Source organism: Alligator sinensis, unplaced genomic scaffold (assembly GCF_000455745.1).
Source record: "Alligator sinensis unplaced genomic scaffold, ASM45574v1 scaffold400_1, whole genome shotgun sequence".
Taxonomy (NCBI): Eukaryota; Metazoa; Chordata; order Crocodylia; family Alligatoridae; genus Alligator; species Alligator sinensis.
In genome coordinates, this window is record NW_005841897.1 from 2,277,789 (window position 1) to 2,296,956 (window position 19,168).

Genomic DNA, 19,168 nt, shown 5'->3' on the forward strand with positions numbered 1-19,168 from the left:
CAGCACAGAGCTCTTCAGAAGCTTATGGATGAGATGCAGGCCGGTGAAAGGGTACAGGAGAAGGACAGGGTTATTATAGTGCAATCTGGATCACTTTGTACACCGGGCCTATTAAAATCAACTAATTAAGTGTGGTTTAATACAAACAAAGCAAGTACAGGCAGTCCTCCGCTTACAAAGTTTCGAGTTGCAACGTTTTGCACTTACAATGTTTATAAATTGACACCCTGTTTCAACTTCATGACATCAGTTTCGACTTTACAATGCTTGATCTGATGCAATGCCATGCCAGCGAACAGGTTTGCTGTGTCAACCATCTCCCGGGAGAACATCTGTCCAAGCTTCCTTGGACACTTTCTTTAAGCAAGCAAACAAGACTCCAGAAAAACCTGCAGACAAGACTCCTGAGAAGACTCCAGCCAAGAACCCTTCAAAATGTCCAATCGAGAGCCTTTCAAAAAGTCCAAAGTCACCTCAAAGAAGCCCTTCTAAATCAATATGATTGCTATTTACAATATAAATACATTAATGTAGCTATATTACTCATCTATAATTAACTAAGTACAAACTTCTGGGGTATTTTTGGTGAAAATAGGGCATTGGGCCTTGGTTCAGGAACCAATCCCCCATTTAGAACATTGTTTCTTATGAGAAAATTGGTTCCGAGTTACAACATTTCGACTTCAGCTGTGGTTTTCAGGAACCAATTGTGTCCTAAGTCCAAAGACGGCCTGTAATAGATGAACGAGATCATCCCTACACAACAGCATAGAAGCGGCTTCTGAAAAGGATCTAGGAGTCAAGAGACAAGCAACTCAACATGAACTTCCAACATGATGCTACAGCAACAAGACAATGCTTTCCGTGGAGCAGTGGGAGAATGAATAGGGATAAGACTACCGGTTTGGAGAGACTGATCCTGCAACATGGTACCCAATTCTGGTATCCATATTTTGAGAACAATGGGAAAATTGGGGAGGTCAGACGGAAAATATTTTAGGCCTAAAGAAAACAAGTTATAGTGAAAGATGGCAAGAGCTGAATCTGTACAGCATACTAAAAAAATTGGGAAGCAACTTGATATCCATGTCCTTTACGGGGAGATAATGCCAGGTACTGAGGGGTCTTCAAATTAGCAAAGCGATGCAACAGGAACCCGTGGCTGGAAGTTAGTTGGACATATTCCAGCTGGGAGTCAGCTACAGGTCATTAAGCAGTATGGGCTACTGGCTAGTTGAACGTACCATGGGCAATGACGAGTTCTGATTTTAAGGCTCCAAAAGACAGAGGACGAAGCTGTCCCTTTGAAGATGGGTTCGCCCACCAACTTATCGTTTGCCGCACGGGGGTGACTGTAAAAATCTCTAGCCAGACACAAAGGCGTTCAGACTAGATGATGTCATGGCCCTTCTGACTTACTGGCTATGAATCAAGATGAGATCACGTTACATGCCAGCCACCGGCATTGCTTCTAAGAGAGGAGCACTGAAAGGGCTGGATGTCACCCATCCCTTGAGCAATGACACCTTGCGAAATGGAGTGAGTGCACCAACAGTCGAAACACAAGGGCTGAACAGAGCCGTGCTGCTGACACAGATGGGATCAAACGGCTTCCAGCCCGTAAGGGAGGAGGCCATAGCTGACAAGTCATATCTACATTAAGAAAAACAATCCTTGGAGCTGTCAGCTAGGGTGGACTGTTATTATGATAAACAGCCAACAAAGCTCCTGAAGAGGATGGTTAGACTCCTCCCGAGGCTGAGCTCCAAGAATGAAAGTTTGCTAGTAGAGGCAGAAATTGCAGGCGTGATTTTTAATGGAAGGGGGCTGTCACCTTTAAATAGGATGGTGGGTTTCCAACAGCCTTAAAATCTCTATAGGAACTGTTGGTTTAAAACAGTGGGGGCCAACCTTTTTTGGCAGGTGTGCCCCAAATTAGCTCCCCACCCTCCCGGAGTGCCAATCCCATCCCCTTCCCTGCCTGATCCGATGCTTTTTTTCTGCTTTCTGCCCTGCCTGCCACTGTGCTGCCTGTCCACTCTCAGCAGCCACATGCCCCACACAGGCCGCCCATGACACTCGTGGCATACATACTGCAAGTTGGCCACTGCTAATTAAACCAATCAGTCTGCTTTCCAAAGCAGGTGGTGTCCTGCTTCCAGTTAAAGGATAAAGTCAACACAAGGTTAATTTAACAGGCAACAGAAGAACCTTCCCAAGTCAGGGATAGCAAAAGCAGCCAGCATCTGTCCCTTCTTCTCTGCAATCCTGCAAAAAGGCACAAAAATACGTAGCCCTTTCTACTTTACTGCCTGGTAGATCGCATGATCTCAACGGGACAAACTGCAAATCATATCGAAAAGCGAGAATCACCCTGGAGTTACAGAGCAGCACACACAAAGAGTGGTCAGTGCCTTTCGTTTGGAAGAGTCATTACTCATCCTGCATACGCAGCCAATGGCACGTTCACAAAGGCTTTATAAATTATTAATAGGCATTGCCAGCACATTACAACTGCGTGCGCTGCATGGTTTGGACTACCCTAAGCATAAATAGTTTATTCCAATACATTATTGGAGGCCCTGCTTAAAAACCTAACTATTGACCTGAGGGACTCTAGCTGCCGATTTATCAAATTTATCAAATTACCGTACACTTGTAAAGTGGTGATTCTCAAATCAGGGTGCCAACAGCACTGCACTTAGGTGTGCAAACATCTACACACTATTGGAAAAATAAGCCCAGAGATTTCAAATAGGAATCCATGGTATCAAAAACATCCCGGCTTGCTGTGGGCCGAGTTCTAGGCAACAGAAGAATTGTTCTCTCACATACAACATGCCCCTGAATATAATAAGCACCTGATTTTTGAAAGACAGAATGAAGGAGAACGAGATCTTCCCACAGTTATGGCATCATAGAGCAGGACCAGATCCTAATCTTCAGCTGACTCACCCTCCTTTTCCTGCTTAACTAATGCTGAAACTGTGGCGGTTGCTGAAGGCTGGTCTCCATTAGTGGATCTATAATTCTGAAAATAGCTAGAGTCTCCAAGGCTATGAAATAGGCAGAGAGAGACCAAAAGCAGCTACCAGACAACAAAACTGCCTTAAGAAATGTTAGCTTGAGTAGTGGAACATTAAGAGTATTAGAGAGAGAAATGATCACCAATCCCCAACACCTCTGGAGTGAAAACAAAGAGTTATTAAAGTTAACCGATTCTCTCCACTGCCTGAATAGTAATGCAACAGTTGCTGCACCAAGGGGAAGGAATCAAAGCAAGGTGCTTCTATCCCAGTCAGAAAAATCAGCTTACCCACTTAATATATACACCCCAAATTTAGGGAGCTGATGAGGAGGGGACAGGAAATGCATGTTGAATGCTAGAAAATACGATGTTTTCTGTAGTCAAAAAATGAGCAAAAAAGCCAAGAGATGACATCTTCTGAGGGGTGCCTTAAGTCTAACAAGTTCAAGAACCACTACCTTAAAGTGTAGCTAAAAGTACCTCTAAAAATGGTACTGCCTCTTAAAATCTAGACGGCAGCTCCTTCAATCTGTACTAGGCTCAAATCGCAGACCCCACAGGCATGCTCGGGCCTGCAGAAGACAAAGGTCTGGACCATGCAATAAGAGCATGGGGAATACACAATCTCCAAGACCTTCCCCCTTCAGAAAAGGCAGCCAATAAAAGGCCCAAAGCTCGTTCCCATAGCAAGTCCCCTTGACAAGAAAAACTAGAAAGGCAAAACAATGCTACAATTTGAACAAGAAAAGGAAAGGAGTGGATGGACATGGCTTACACAGAGCAGCCTGCAGAATTGCTCATTTAGGTCTGTGGTTTGTTTCGTGGTTCGAGAGTTTTTGCTCGGCTTTTTGGAGCAAATATACACTTGTTTGGTTTTTTTATGGCAATGCTCCAGAACTGGGGTTTGAATAGCAACAAGAGCCTCCATCCCACCCACTGCAGAACTAAGCTTTGCCTACAGGTTGAGTAACATATAGGTCCGAGACGCAGTTAAATGCATTTTAAGCGCGACCACTCCTGCCCAGAGGCCTTGGGATGGAAGGAGCAGAAAAAACAAGTCACACAAAGGCATCAGATCTATAGAAGCGTTATATAGGGGCAGCTGTGACTATAGAAACCAATGGACTAAATAGCACTTCCAAGAACCATGCTTGATTCTCTCCATCCAGTCCCCAGCCCAAAGGGGTCACGTCACACCAGAGACACCAGTGGGAGCTAGAATGGGCCCAGCGTCCCGTCAGGACCACTCATGTCCCCCTCCCTCAGCTCTGCTAATCCACCTCAGCCGCAACTACCAAACCGCAGCTCTCACGCCTCCTGGAGCGGAGTCACGTGAACGCAGCGACACACACCGCTGCAGCAAGAGAGATTAAAGCCACAGCTAGGAATCAGCCTGATGGCTTTAACTTCATTTCACTTCTGCTCCTAAACCCATGATTCCCCAGAGGTGAAGAGCTGTGTGTGCAAACCCTGCCACCAGTAACAACAAGCACTAGAGAGACCACAGAAAACAAGGGGTCCCCGTGTGCTAACAGACAGAGCTGAAGGTTAGGGACAGAGACCAACAGATTTATTTCTACAACCCCAGCACAGCAGGCTCGGATGGGACGCGACTCTGAGCACATGTGGTACGTTACTGCAACCAGCACCATCCCCGACACCATGAAATACTGCACCAGCTGATGATAATGGTGAGAACGTTCAACACCTAGGAGACTTAGGCTCCCATAGGACTTTCTAAAAGGACACTTAGGTGTCTGCATCTCCCTGAAGATCATTAGGACTTAAAACTTCCAACACACTTGGGCACACTGGAAAAAGTTGAGCTCAATTACACAACATGGCAGTGGAAACGGCCGAAACCCTGAACAGACAGTGCTTTGATCTTACTGCAGTCTCGTTAGTTATAATTTGGAGAGAACAACCAGGCCCTGTCTCCCACTGAACTCCAGTGATGCACATACTGGAAAGCTGTTGGAATAAACCTAAACCAGCATCCACATTCTCTGCATGTTGCTGTTTGCGGGGGTCAAGTGCCACAAGTTGTCACCGCTTTATGGAAAGCCATTTTTACCATGTTTCCCTGGCACTAGCTTTGCTCACTCGAGTTTGAACAGCAAGTGAACTGCAGTATCTCTTGCACAGGTGGTCACAGCTATCACATGGCAGCATTTCTGCACTACCAGGGAACAGGTGACTCATCTGGGCCCAGCTGCAATGCACACAGCTTGCATTGCAAGGACTTGCACTCTGGAGTAAAACTAGAATGGAAAAATCGACCAAGACGACCGCCACAACCACAGGAAAGAAGCATGCAATTTGCTAACTGCCATGGCCAGAGCCAGGCCTGCCAGCTGATCTGATTCTTGAAGGGATTACAGCTGCTTTTTTCCTCTTTTCATAATCAGTCCAGATATATCAAGGGAGATGGCTCTGGCTTACTTATCCCCCTGGTTTTCATGCCCAACTAGACGTACCCTAGAGGAATAGGGCTGGGGGGAGGGGGCTAGTATAGAAATAAGTAGATCAATTCTGGATATAACTGATAAAGCCGAGGGGCCTTTTCGCCCTGTTAGCAGCATACAGCTGAGAGCAGTGGAGCAAGCCCTCCCCGTCAGCGGATGAGTGGGAACAGCAAGATAGAAAGGGAGTGTGCTGACCAACAGCTCTGCAGTGTGTCATTGTGGCAGGATATGTTCTTGCTAGAGCCAGATTGTGCCCTCCACCCAGCCCAGCTTCTGCTTTCTACTGGAAGCCAGCTCTGCCTCCCCTCTTGCCAGGGCTCTGTTCACCATGAAATTCAGGGAAGTGGTCAGGAGGAAATCAGCCCCTCGAGGGCAGACGGGCATAGGGTGGAGGGGGACTGCCCCAGGTAAACCAAAGGCTCTTGGCAAATACTCCGTACCCTGCATCAAAACCCCAATACCAGGGTGCCAGCAAGCAAGTCCCCCCACTTTGTGGATATAGCAAGAGCCCCTTCTGGAAAGGGTACCACCATGAACGCCTCTGTTCCTCTCCCTCTGCTTCCTCCTTAGGGGCAGCGGCAGTCAGGGTACACCTGGACACATCCCGCCTCCAACCTTTCACAAAGGCATCTACTTTCCATGAAGGGACAGCGCCCAGATAAATCCCTGAAGACCTTCAGACACCTGCCCCTGTGGCTTTCAGGAGGGACGGACGGAGCTCTCTTCCACCCTAGCTTAGGGCAGATGGAGGTAATGCTACATTACAGGACAAGTAAACTGCTTCCCTAAAGCCAGCAAGCTGATTTCTATCTTAGGAGGGCACAAAACTCCTTTGATTTCTTTCCAGGCAGCAACAGGAGGCGATGCAATACAAGCAGCAAGTATTGCCTTCCAACTCCAAGGCTCCAACCTTGCTACAGATGAGATGCAGACACACGCGAGAGCAGATTCTCACCTGGCGTAAGCACCACTGAAGCCCGAAGAGCCATGATAATTTATGCCCGCTGAGCCTCTGCCTGGGGGCATCTTAGCAAAGGCCCTTGAGCAAGCACAGTGGGAATCAAAACAGCATATCGTTAACTGGCACAGATCAGTGCAGATCCAGGACCGGAAAAGCAGGAGGTGCTGAGAAAGAAACTAGAGGGGGCCTCTGGCAAAGCAGCCTGCTGTGGGAAAGAAGAGAGACGTGCACACAACCAGCCTGGCTCGCATCTCATTCTCTGGATTACCGAGCGAACACGCACTGCGAGGTGGGGCAGTAAGAGCCCACACGCAGGCAAGATCCCAGCTGGGCCCAAATTCACCCCACTAGAACTGCAGGCATGACCCGAGATAGGACCCAGGTGCCTGGTTGTTTTCAGAGTGGCTGCCACTGTGCTCCTCAGGGGACTGCACGGTCCAACTCCGCAGGCAGACTCCATTTCCCCCCAGATCAAGAGAGGTGCTGGGGGAATGCAAGGCTGTGCGAACTGCATGGGGCTCTGCTAACGCTACTCCCCACACCACTAAGACAAACCCTCCATAAGGCCAGCACTGCTTCTCTGTGGGCAGGCCCTTGCGGCTTTCTACAAAAACCAAACCCAGTGGCCAAAGGAGGAGTCACAGAAAGAAACAGCAGTGTCAAGGTAAAGTCATTCAGCAGGGGCTGGCCAAGAGGGAGGTAAAAAGGGCCAGCCCCAAGGCCCCTAGCCACTGGGTTTCGAAACAGGAAACCCTTGATCTGACACAGGAAAAAGCGAGCAAGAGGGAAGAGAGCTGGGGAGGGGAGGAGGTGGAATGGCAGCATGTGCGCAAACAAGCAGCCGTGGCAAGCAAAACAGCTGTGGGAGGTAGGCTTTGGTCTCTAGGGCTTCCTATGTTAATGGAAGCCTATTATCTTTGTTACAGCCGAGCAAGAAGTTCCCTCTGGACCCATTTTCTGATAGAAAAAAAATGGTCTTTTTAGCAAAGAGAGATCTCTTCGGTAAATTTTAAATTTCTGTGAAACTTTAAAAGTCTCCCCTATTTTGGAGGGGGTGAAAGCTCCCTGCTCCAGCGGCCCAGCATCCCACCTCTGACTCCTCAGCACTTCCCTCCCCTGTGCAGGCTCCCTTAGAGCTAGGGGACAGCAGGGGGGCCGAGTGCATCAGCTCTTTGGAAAGCAGAGCACCCTGGTTCAGTCTCTCCAGCAGCTGGGCTAGAAGATGCCTGGCAGGCAAGGAGAAAGCAATATTCATGAGAGCTTCTCAGGTGGGTAGCCAAAAGCATTTGGTTTTAGTTGTTCCAAAAGGTAGTTTTCCTGCAAAATCCTCTTACAAACAGGGGGAAAAATGTGGCATAGCCCCTTCTTTCCAGCCAGCTCCAATACGTTTATGCATACACTGGCAAAATATTCATTTGCTTTTACCAGGCGAGGCCATGATGTGTTATCTACATCTCCCAGGTACACAAGCCAGACCTTACGGAGTTGCTTAAACACAATTTAAATTCCAGCAGGGTCCAGGTGAATCATGTTATTTTGACAACCTAGGAGCAGACTGGAGTAAATCAGTATCCTGATCTAAGCTGGGTAGAGAAGTGGCAGCCTGACGAAACATGTCCTTGTGCGCACACAGAGAAGAAGATGAGTAGTGGCTTGGACCCCTTGGCCGATTTGTAACCAGGAGCAAGGGAAAGAGCCAAAGGGGCTGATAGTTCTCAAGACTTAGCAGCTCTGGGGCCTGCAAAATTAAGGGCAGTTCAAATCCAGCAGCTTCCCCTTCAGCTCTGATCCATGCGATGGGACAAGATGTACCTAGATATTCTGATTTCTTGGAATAGCTTCAAAGGAACAAGGATACAATTCAAACAAAGCAAAAAAAAAAAAAAAATCCCTCATCAGAAACCCTGGGAGGAGTGCGATGTAGCAAGGTGTGTGAGGAGGGAAGGAAGAGCATAGCTTCATGGAAAACCTCCATGCCCCAGACAGGCTGTAGATCTGCAGGCAGTGCAGTGACACTGCCCCAGTCAGCAGCAGGCACTACTCAGGTCTACAGCCACCGCCTAGGAGCTAAACCCAGAATGCCAGGACTATGAAGTGCCTTTGGAAGATGGCACAGCTTGTTACTGCACCTGCACAGCAATGGATGTGAGATCAACTCCAGGACGACTGCATCAGCCCTGACTCACTGGGTGAACTCATTGCACACCCAGCAGCCTTGGCAGGAGAACAACCCCTCCCTAGTACAAGGGCCTAGCTAGCAGGAAGCAGCCAGCCGGTTTGGCCTTGGAACTAACCACATGGCACGGGCTGAAAACCAGAGTGTGCGCTTGGGTCTGCTGCTTGCTCCAGGGCAGGCAGGGCACCATGAGCAGAGACAGAAGGAAAACCAAAAGCCAGGCTGCCACATGTGCCAATCCTGTACTTCAAAGTGGAGGAAGAGGGAAACCACATGGATTCCTCACTCTGCAAACGCCAGCTCAGGAGTTAAAGGGTTCTTTAAAAAATGGGAAAAGAAGCCAGTTTAATTTACAGAGGCCAGGGACAGCGAATGTTTTAAGCTGGGCTAGGAGAGGGCAGACAGAAGAACCAAAACCAAGGTCGCTTTGCCCATCCCAGTTTGAAAATACTAGATGGAATCAAGGAGAAATTAGCTGCTGTACGTTACGCTGGTTTAAGTGTTCATCTCTTCACGTCCATCTGAGAGCAGCTGCTTGCAGAAGATAAACAGGCTATTACCCATTTCCCCTACTGACTGGTGGTGTGGCACAGTACTGGCTGCTACTGAGTGAGCTGGGCTGCCACATGGTAGCCACATGCAGAGCTGTCCCTAGGGTATGGCGAATTGGGGCAACCGCCCTGGGCTCCATGGTTTGCGGAGGGATGGGGGGCCATGAAGCCAGGTAGAGCAGCTGTGGCCCATCCCGTGGGGCCCACCTGAAGCTGGCAGCTCAGCCCTGAACCGTGGAAGAAGCACGGAGAACACCCCCGTCCCCTTGGCAGGGGTACCACTGCCCCACACAGACTGATCTGGCCTGGATCCCACACCCCCTAGGGTCAGCTCTGGCCACTCTAGATCCAGATGTAATAACTGCTCAGAAACCGGATGTAAAGCATACCAGGGCATGTCCACCCCCACCCATGCCTAGCAGTTGCTTAGGCAAGCCATTGTGACTAGTCCTGGGACCATCAACTGCTGAGCAAAACTCCTGTGGACCAGTCAGTTCCAAGTTGTCCTCTGCAGCAATGCAGCAAAAGGCCCCCCGCATACTCCTAACCCCCTCAAGGCTCTAGTGCATGTACTGCAGGAGAACAGGGATGGCTCTCATGCCCACAAAAAGCACTTCCGAGAGAAAATGCTGCACTTGCTAGGGAAAGTCTAGCACCCAAGGTCCAGAGCACTAAGTCATACTCCTTTAGAAAGTCCGGAGTCTGCTCTCAAGTACCTCTTGCTGGGTTAGGTGCACTGCTGTTGCCAGACTGCTGTTCACAGCCCAAACCCATCCACTCCAGTACCCCATCACCAGGACAGGTGCCTCCAACCCACAGAACGCAGGTGAGGTGGGATCATCTGCCCAAAGCCCCTAATAGCAAGGTGACCCCTGAAGCCTTTCTTAAATCTAGTTACATTTTACCTAGGGGTAGGAGATGGCCTGGAACGAGCCCAGGGGACTGCACTCAGCCACTGATGAGTGAAACTGTGGCAGACATCCCAATCTACAAAACAGGATCAATACCCCCCGCCACCAAGGCAGGACAGTTGTGGGGGCCAGGATCAGTGAGGAGGGCACTAAGTGCCATGCTATTAGTTTCGATCTTTTATTAAACCAACTCAAATATTTGAGTTGGTCTAATAAAAAGAGAAATCGGATTTACCCAAAAAACCTCATCTGCCTATGTCCTTAGACCAACACAGCTACAACCTATGCCCCTGACACTTATTTTAACACTAGCTTCTCACTCTCCTCAAGAGCCATCTGAGGCTCTTGGGTCTCAGGGTGAAGAGGTTTGGCTTGCGAAAACCAGCCGACCCAGAACATCACTGATGATGGGCTCCGCTTCAGTGGTGCCGCCCATGGGGGTGGGGGAGCCAGGCTCCACGCTCTGCTCTGCCACAGCAGATGCCACCTCCCACAGACAGCAGCCAGGGTTTGGGTGCTGCTGGGGGTGGGGGGCAAGGGGGCTGCAGCCCTGGGTCCCTGGCACCGTGGCCCTGGCAGCTGGGGGCTCCCTCCAGTAGAGCTGGGAGGGGGAGGGGGGCTGTGGGTGGGGAGTGAGGGGCAATGGCACGGGCAGGGCACCAGCATGTCAGGGCTACTCAGCACCACAAAACAGTGGGTGGGGGGACAGCCACAGCTGGACCTGCACCCTGGTGAGCGAAGGGGGTAGGGGAGCTCTGATTTTCCATGATAAAAACCCCACAAAAATCAAAGACCAATATTTATAGGTATTCCAAATTAATTTTATTAAAGTGATTGTGGCACTGGTAGGCTCCCAAATTGCTTTAAAATTGTAAATATAGCAATAAAACATTGAGTTCAGCTGATACCTATGTATATAGTAGTGTTTCATTTTAATTGTGGAAAAATGCAGATCTGGGTGTTTTAAATCAGAAAATTCGCTTTTTTTTTTTTTTTTAAATCAGAGAATCTGCCATTTTTCAACAGAGAAAAACAGGATCCCTGCCAGCCCTCAGCTTGCCTGTCCACTGGCCAGGATCTCCTAGCACTTGGTTCTCATTTTCCTGCTTGGGAAGGGACCGCGGAGCGTGTTCGCATGCGTGTTCATACTGGGGATGCAGCAGTCACAAAAGGATGTGGGAAAGCAGCAGTTTGCCAGCAGTGCCTACAGAGAGGGGTCGCTCCCCCGCATTGGGGTTCTCCAAGTCTCTGACTTGACTCGTTCAGAAAAATTACCTGCACTGCCGAGCTCACGCTTCACAGCATTGCACAGGAGTCCTCTGAAGCGTGGAGAAACAATGCACTGTTGTGACAGTTTGCTACAAGGCTCCATTAGCGGAAAGCCCAACTCCCCAACTCGACACCACGGCAGACGAACAGGCACCAAGCATACAGAGCCCCCTCCCCGCCAACCGATTCAGCAGAAGCCGCGGGTGCCCAGCACCTCTCGGGAATTCTGTTCTGCACCCGTGTGACCAACAATAACTGGTAACTGAGACAGGGCAGGAGTCCAGCAGTCAAGACAATGCTTTTGCAATAACACTACCATTCAGCTGAGCTTAAATTCACCATAGACGCAGCCCTGGGAGCTACCTTGTACCACCCATTCCTGAAATGCAGCTGCCTCTGGGGCTGAACACACCGGACAGTGTTATGTGCCATCATGCACTGCAGTTCCAAGGAATACTGGATCCCGTTGAACTGGCAGGAAGGAAATCAGGGAAGCCCAATGCAGGACACAGGAGTTGTTCCCTGCTCTCAAGGAAAATAACCTCGAGATCCTTAGGGACCCACAAATGACCGGGTCTTTGCTTTTAGATTTTACCCATGAGCCAGCACCCTTTCCCCGCCCCCCAGCTCAGCACCACATCAGGACACAAGGTCTGAACCTGCTAGGAGGAAAGAGGGCTGCCTATGGGATCCACTCACTCCCAGGGGAGCCCTAGGCTACGTCCTAGCCAAGCACCAGCCTGTTCCAATCCTGCACAGCCGACAGCATCACAGGCCCAGGCAATGCAAGAGGCAGCCAAGCACGGCATAGCAGGAAGGAAGCACACAGTAAAGCTAATGCCATGTGAGCCACAAAATGCCATGTACCCACCTGTTGCTTCAGCCTCAAACATAACAGCAGCCTGAAAACCTTCAGCAGAAACCCCTGGCACTGAGCCTCAGGACCAGCCTAGTCTCTCTGCCCCGAGACCTATGGAGTGAGATCTGGGAGCCCTGGAAAGAAATGGAGGCATGGGCCATTCTGTGCCTGGGGCTCTGTGGCTTATGCTGTGCCCTGGCCCCCTCTCTCTTCCAGGCTCAAGGAGAGGAGCCCAGGGGCAGGGCTTCTGCTGCACAGTGACGCCACGCAGCAACCCACGCTGCTTCTCAGCAGCTCGTGGGGGGGCCGGGGGAATAAAGGAATGAAGCCCCGAGAGCCAGAAAACTTCACTACAAGTCTGTGAACTGGGCTCTGCGTCTTTCGGATGCGTGGGGCAGGGGGGCGGGAACCAGGAGGCCACATTTGCCCTGCGAATTATCCACTCCCACACACGGGCTCAGCAGCGGTGGCTCGCTGGAGAAGGGAGGATGGTAGGGGAAGCAGCAGCAGCAGCAGCAGCTTCTGCTCATACCAGACTGGGGGCGGGAGGAAAATGCGGAAGCCAGAATGAAATAAGCTGAGATAAGGGCCTGGAGCAGGGCAGCTCTCAGAGACCTGCAGGGAAGCCGGCTTTCCTGGAAGGGGTGCAGCAGAAAGCGCCAGGCAGGGCCGGATGCAGGCACGGGCAATCTGGGCAGCTGCCCGGAACCTGGACACAAAGGGAGCCCGACAATGGTATTTCCCCCCCCCCCACATTGTCCAATTATTATCATCATTATTTTTGGTGAAGGGGGGCCCAATACTAAAAGTTCACCCAGGGCCGCCAGGAGTCTAGGTACAGTACTGGCACCAGGCTGAAGGGAGGTGCAGACTGGGCACCTGGCACAGCGGGAACTCTCTAGGAGCCAGGCACAGCTCTTCAGTGCGGGGTACAGGGCAGTTGTCTGCTGCTGTTGATATCCAGCCAGCAAGAAACATGCGCCAAAGTGGGAGAAGCCCATGGCTGGGGCACTGGGAGGAAGTGGGCGCACCTGCTCAAGAGGCTTTGGATCCCCCTGCCCAGGACAATCCTGATCTGCCCCATGCGCCACAACCAGTCAGGTCCTCCTCTCCCTTCTCTCCTGAGCAGATCTCTAGGCCTCTCCCTTAGGTCACACTTTTGCACTGAATTCATCCCAGCTGGTAACGATGCATCATGCATTAGGAAGCCCTCAAGATGGAAGGGTTAAAAGCCCCTGCTAACTTCTCCCACAATCTCTCTCCTATCTCTCTATTCTCAAACCCCAGAGCAGATCATGTTTCACAGCCTATTACCCACCCCCTCCACTGGGCTCCTTTGCACAATGAGCCAAGAGGAAAAGCCTGCTTCTTGCCTGCCAAAGCTGTCAAGGCTGTATAAAATGCTTGCAAAACACACCTGCCTTTAAAAGGGAAGTTTCCTGGAAATGGAACTAGAATAAACCACTGATGAGTATAAAGTCCTCTTTAACGTCTTTCCAGCATTGCCGGTCTGGTTGCTTATTTATCTTGGTTACAAACAGGAGCCACGGGAGTCTGCAGAGCAGAAAGGCCATATGGTTTTACTACCAGTTCTTGGCAGTCCCAGGACTTGCTCACTTCGCTCCATGTTGCCTCAGCTGAGTCTCCCAAGCTTCACAAAGACAGAAGAATTGGGTGCACATGTGATAGACAGGAGACGGTGGCAGTGCAAAGCATGGCTGAGACCACAGAAAATCCACTGGCCGTGAGCCCAATGTTTGGGTGGGGGGAGGGAGGGGGAAAAACAGGTCACAGGTCCTGCTTGCCTGCGAATTACAGGGATAATCCAGGCCCAGATCCTCAGCTGGCGCCCTCATCAGTGCTGAAAAGGATGGGCTGGAGCAGAAGGTGTGCACCTTTGACAGAGGCCAGCCTGCAGCCTCAAAAAGCACTCAGTCAGCACTGGCGCTGGTGGGTGGGAAGTAACATTAATGCAGCAACCCTTAGCCCACCTCAGGGAGGCTCAAAGGGAACAGCATGATGGTATCATCGAGGGAGTGGAGCTGTGCCAAATCCACGCAGCAGGGCACGGGTGGCAGGTGCTCCAGCCCACAGGAGATCAGTGCAATCCAGCAGTTGTGGATTGCGCAGAACAATTCAGTTTGAGAGAAGTGGCTCTTGCTACCCCCTCCCACCTTCCTAACACTCTAGGTGCAAAATCAGCTTTTAAAAAACAATTTTACGTGCAGCCAACATGCAAAAGGTGCCCATGCCCCAGCCCTCCCCACTGCAAGGGAAGAAAAGAAAAGACTTTGCAGACAGGCAGCAACAAAATGGGACCAGAGCAGCGTGGATGCTGTAGAATGGCACCATCCAGCTGGTCGTCAGCTGTGAGTGCTCTTCCCAGCCTCCAGACTTGCACAGTACGGTATGAGGCTGGTGTCATTTGGTGTGCACTACGTGGGGGAAGGGAAGCTGACAAAGGGCAGCCCCATGGGCAGCAGCCTTATGAGGACAACAGACAAGCTCGTGACTGGGGCAGAATATGTGTCCCTGAGAACGAAACTATGTGATGAAGAGGAAGGGAGGGTGTCCAGAGGAAGGATCCTAGGCTCACAAGTTCTGATCCTCCATCTAATCCGAAGCCACCAGTTCACGTGAGTCATCTCCCCTGCTCCTTCCTTCCCCGCCATCCCCAGTTTGTAAAGGCAGCTAACTTGTCCCCGCTTCACCACGGCCCTAACAGGAGTAGTGCTCTGGAGAAAACTGGATGTGAAGCACTGGGGACTCCAGAGTGCTGAGCTCCAAAAAGCCCACAGTCGGAGGAGTTCAGCACCTCCACAATAAATTAGCCTTCCCCAAAGTACACCAGGGCTGGATATCCAGGTAAGAGGGCTCTTCTCTTCCCCTCTTAACTGACCTTTTGTAGACCTCCTAAGACCTACCTCTGCTTTTGTGCATAGCCACAGGACCGGGGGCGGGGAGCCATGCTCTTATTAGATATGTGCATTTTACCCACACTGAACATAAGCAATGCTCATTCAGCACAGAGCAATCCAGTGCAAACACTGTAGTATTGGAAACCTATTTCCTTGCAGCTCTGGTCATTGTAAAAGCTTCCAAGAGCAGCCTTTTGACAGCGACTTCCTCTTGATGGCTTCTGGTACCAATTATCCTGCTTTCAAGGAGAACAATTACATTACCAATCAGACAGTGGGGCTGAAAGGTGCTATATGCTTTGGCACTACATGTACTTCGCCAATATGCTGGTAACTTATGCGAGTAGACAAAAAAAACCAAAATGAGACCTGTTTCCTGTTACAAAGATAAGCAAATGATGCACTTATTTAATAATCAGTAAGATTATATGCAGAAGGGAAAGCATCATTAGTCCCATTTCACAGATGAGGAAATGGAGGCCCAGGTTAAATGTCATGTCTAAGGGCACCCAAGCAGCTCAGTGGTAGAACCAGGACCAGTACTCAAGTCTCCCAAATCCCAGACCAATTACAGGAATAGGAGACCTGATTGTAGCCCTCCATGATTGAACCTCAGAGCAATGGGACAAAGCAGCTGGGTTTCATTCATCTTCCTTGTGAGCATGATGGGATTTGCAGATCAGTGCAGCAAGAACTGCAAATCCGTGCATGCTATAGCCCAGGATCCACGATCCCTCCTCCAAACCCTAGGTTGACCCAGACATGACGGGAAACGTGCTAGCAAGGAAAATGTCAGGGTGAGGCCCTGCACTGTTGTTACAAACACTGTGGGAAAATCAAACACGCGGCAGCCTCCTTTTCAAACAGGAGAGAAATCCCGCAAGTGGGCAGGAACTGCCCCTGCTCTGAACAAACTGGGTTTCTCCATCACTTGCTTATGTACCATTTCTGGATTTCCCATAACCAGGGCAAGCCACATGCACATGGCTTCGTCCTCGGAGCTGGCACACATCAGCCCCAAGAGGTTATCTGCAGGGCTCAAAGCCAGGTCATAGGACAGGATCAGATCCACCGCAGAGAAACACCTAGCTCAGGAAGCTGGCAAGACTGCTGCTGGGAACTTCCCTGTGGGTGTCTCGGCTGCCAGGCATCAAGCGGCATGGCACAATCTAAGCCTGGCTCAGAGGCGGGCGCCCTCGATACCGTCACAAACAGAACCCGGGGGAAGAACGAGCTGCCTCCACTCCTTGCCCACATTGGGTTCATGCTGCTGCTGCGTGCGTCTGACTGCTCTGGCCCCGCTCCTGGGGAACCTCCTTTTACGCGCTCAGCCGGATCTGTGGCAATGTGGCTTCCTGTCACCCTGCAGACAGACTGTCAGCACCATCTGCTTTGCCAGCTCCTTGGCCTCCCTTCCAGGCAGGCTCACCCGCTCCGAGGGAGACAGCAGAACCAGTTAGGAAGCAAAAAGTTACACCCCGGTCTACTGAACCCAATTATGCTCTCACATCTCCTAGCGGCTTGTACACCAGGAAGGAGGCAAGGCTGGAGATATTTAAAGGCAGCTCCCTAGCTCACACAAGCTAGTCCAGTCCAGAGAGGCACTTCCCTGCCTGGCCAACGGGACTTCTTGCCGGAGCCTCCTCAACAGGCCCCAAATGCTGCTTTGCAATCTCAAAGGCTTGCAAAAAAAGCAACTCAGTCATTGTGCTGGCAGCCAGAGATCAGGCAAGCAAAGCAAATCCACCTTAACAAAGCAATCACTTCTCCAGGGCAGCCTTTTATTGCTCAGTGTGTTGAAGTGTAAGGGCACTTGGAACTCCCCGCTGCAAACCAATGGCTTATTCCTCCCCACCCCCAAAATAAATGTGTCGTGTTAAAGGCATTTTCAACCTCTGAAGACAGAGGTTAGGCTCCTGGATCCCCACCTTGGTGCTAAAGGGGAAAGTAACCCACAGAGGGCAGGGAGGCACAGTTCCCATGCCCAGTCCATGGGACCTCACACAGCACCTCCGACGTGTACATTGGAGCAGCAGTGCAACTAGGGACAGGCAAGCAGCGTGCAGTGTTGAGGAAGTGCTAAAATGGTGGCCCCCAGGGAGCCTGGGACACCAGGTTTCCTAAAGCCGCCATGTGAGGAAGCCTCGATTGCAAAACAGGGCAGCTGCTGAAGCCAGGGCACGATGACCCCATGCCCCGCGTCGGGGTTTCTGACAAGAATTGCTCAAACCCCACAAAACATCCCCCCTTTCCCCTCCACTCTGCCCAGGGCACCAAAATAGTTAGTTACACCTCTACCGTAGAGATTTATTTGCATCGTGGGCTGGATTTCAGAGCACAGAGCATCCTGACGGATGCAGGAAAACACTCACTGATATCCAGGCTTGTATCGATTTTAAAAAGGAGAACTCAAACAAGTTGCCAGAGGAAGAATGAACATGAGAGTAGCTCAGTAACCTGTCCCCCAGAGCTAGCACTGGTGTAGCACTACTCATTCACAGGCGGCAAAGCACTGATGGTGGACATCAGTATCATTTTACAGGTGTAGGAAGCCAGGGTTAGAGAGGACAGTGAGTGATGGGAGGTCAGCCAGCAGAAGTGTGATGGGGATAAGAAATAAACCCTCATTGCAGGCCATGTTCCAGCCACTGCTCCAACCTGGAGGCTTTGCTGGTGCTCAGCTATGTTGATTTGACTTCATTTCTGCTGTCTAACATGTGCAATCCCTGAAGACTGCCCACTGGCCTTGCTGGAGAACCACTAGGGTGCTGGGCCGTCTATCCTGGGCCAGCCATAGCTTTTCTTCCAGTCCTCCCTTCCATGCAACTATAGGCAAAATGCGCACAGATGCACTTAAGAACCAGACAGGAGGGTTGAGAGGCGGTGAGCCTGTGCTTCCTGCCATTTACCCAGCAAATATATGCAGGCAGCAGCCGCTTTAATTTGATGGGGCTTTTTAAAATGGCCCACGTATACCATGACCAGGCCATAGACAAGCTATTAGCACCTGAGCAAGCAGCATGCTACAGCCCAGGATCAGGAAAGCACCTCTAGTGAAGCCTATGCCCCTCTGAAGTTGCTGGGTTTAAGCAAGTGACTTTTTGAATCGGGGCCCCAATCTGCTCTATGCCCCTCCAGCCTCATGTTGAGCAGATGCATCAGAATATAACAAAGCCCTTGGCTAACCAGGCAGCCAACAGACAGTCTGCGCATGCACAAGGAGAACAACAGACAGATCTCACCCCTAGCTAGAGCCTCTGGAGCCTCAGCTGTCAGGGCTCCTGGCCGAAGCTGCTCCCAAGGCTGCTGACATTTTAGACCTCTGACCTCGTACAGCTTATTGGGGTTTTCTCACTCCACTCAGCCACTGCACCCGGTCCCACCAGCTCCCCATGCTTTAGCCCAGGGCTGCCAAGTGCAGACTGCAAATGCTTCAGGGAGGTGCTGAATGCCAAGGTGTCAAGCTCCAGTGCAGTATGAGGAAGTCCATGCTTACAAACCACCTTCCTGCCTCCCCCAGTCTTGGGGAAAAACCAGCTCTGTGCCAAAGGCAAAGGAGCAGCAGGGCTGAGTCTCACTGATGTCATCTGCCAGGAGGGGACGGGAGCAGTGAGTGGCAAAGCCAGTGATACTGCTGATGAGGAAGGGGTCCTCATGCCATGGCAAAGAGTGATCCTATCTCAACTACCAGGTAGAAAACTGATGGGAATCTGGAATCAACCCCAATTGTCAGCCAGGGCTCCCAGTCTTCCTGCTCCACTTCACTCTGGGATCCGGAGAGGGCTGATCACAACCATGGTACCCTGGCAAGCTGCTCCCACGCAGCTTGGGGTAGTGCAATGCTTGCTCTGAGCTCCGTCTCGACAGGCTGGCCCTTGGCTAGTCACTGAGCTCCCCTCTCTGCAGACTTCAGGTCTCCCTTTACACACTGCCCTCTAACCAGCATTGGCATAGATTGCCCCGCGTGTGGCCATTAAAGCCAAGGGAGATCTGGCTGCAATGATGGAAGATCTCCAGGAAGAGCAACATG

General features: G+C 50.9%; 1 protein-coding gene across 2 annotated transcripts in view; it reads right to left on the reverse strand.

The window, feature by feature from the left end:
- The window catches only part of RHBDF2 (rhomboid 5 homolog 2), a 64,547-nt gene that overhangs the window by 36,255 nt on the left and 9,124 nt on the right, over positions 1-19,168 (reverse strand). The window contains exon 1 of one of the 2 annotated variants that reach the window (XM_006018308.2): positions 12,233-12,393. The exons of the other annotated variant lie outside the window; for it this stretch is intronic. The gene's annotated coding sequence lies outside the window, so the exon portion shown is untranslated. Of the gene's footprint in view, positions 1-12,232; positions 12,394-19,168 lie in introns of those variants that run through there. 2 annotated transcript variants of the gene reach the window in all.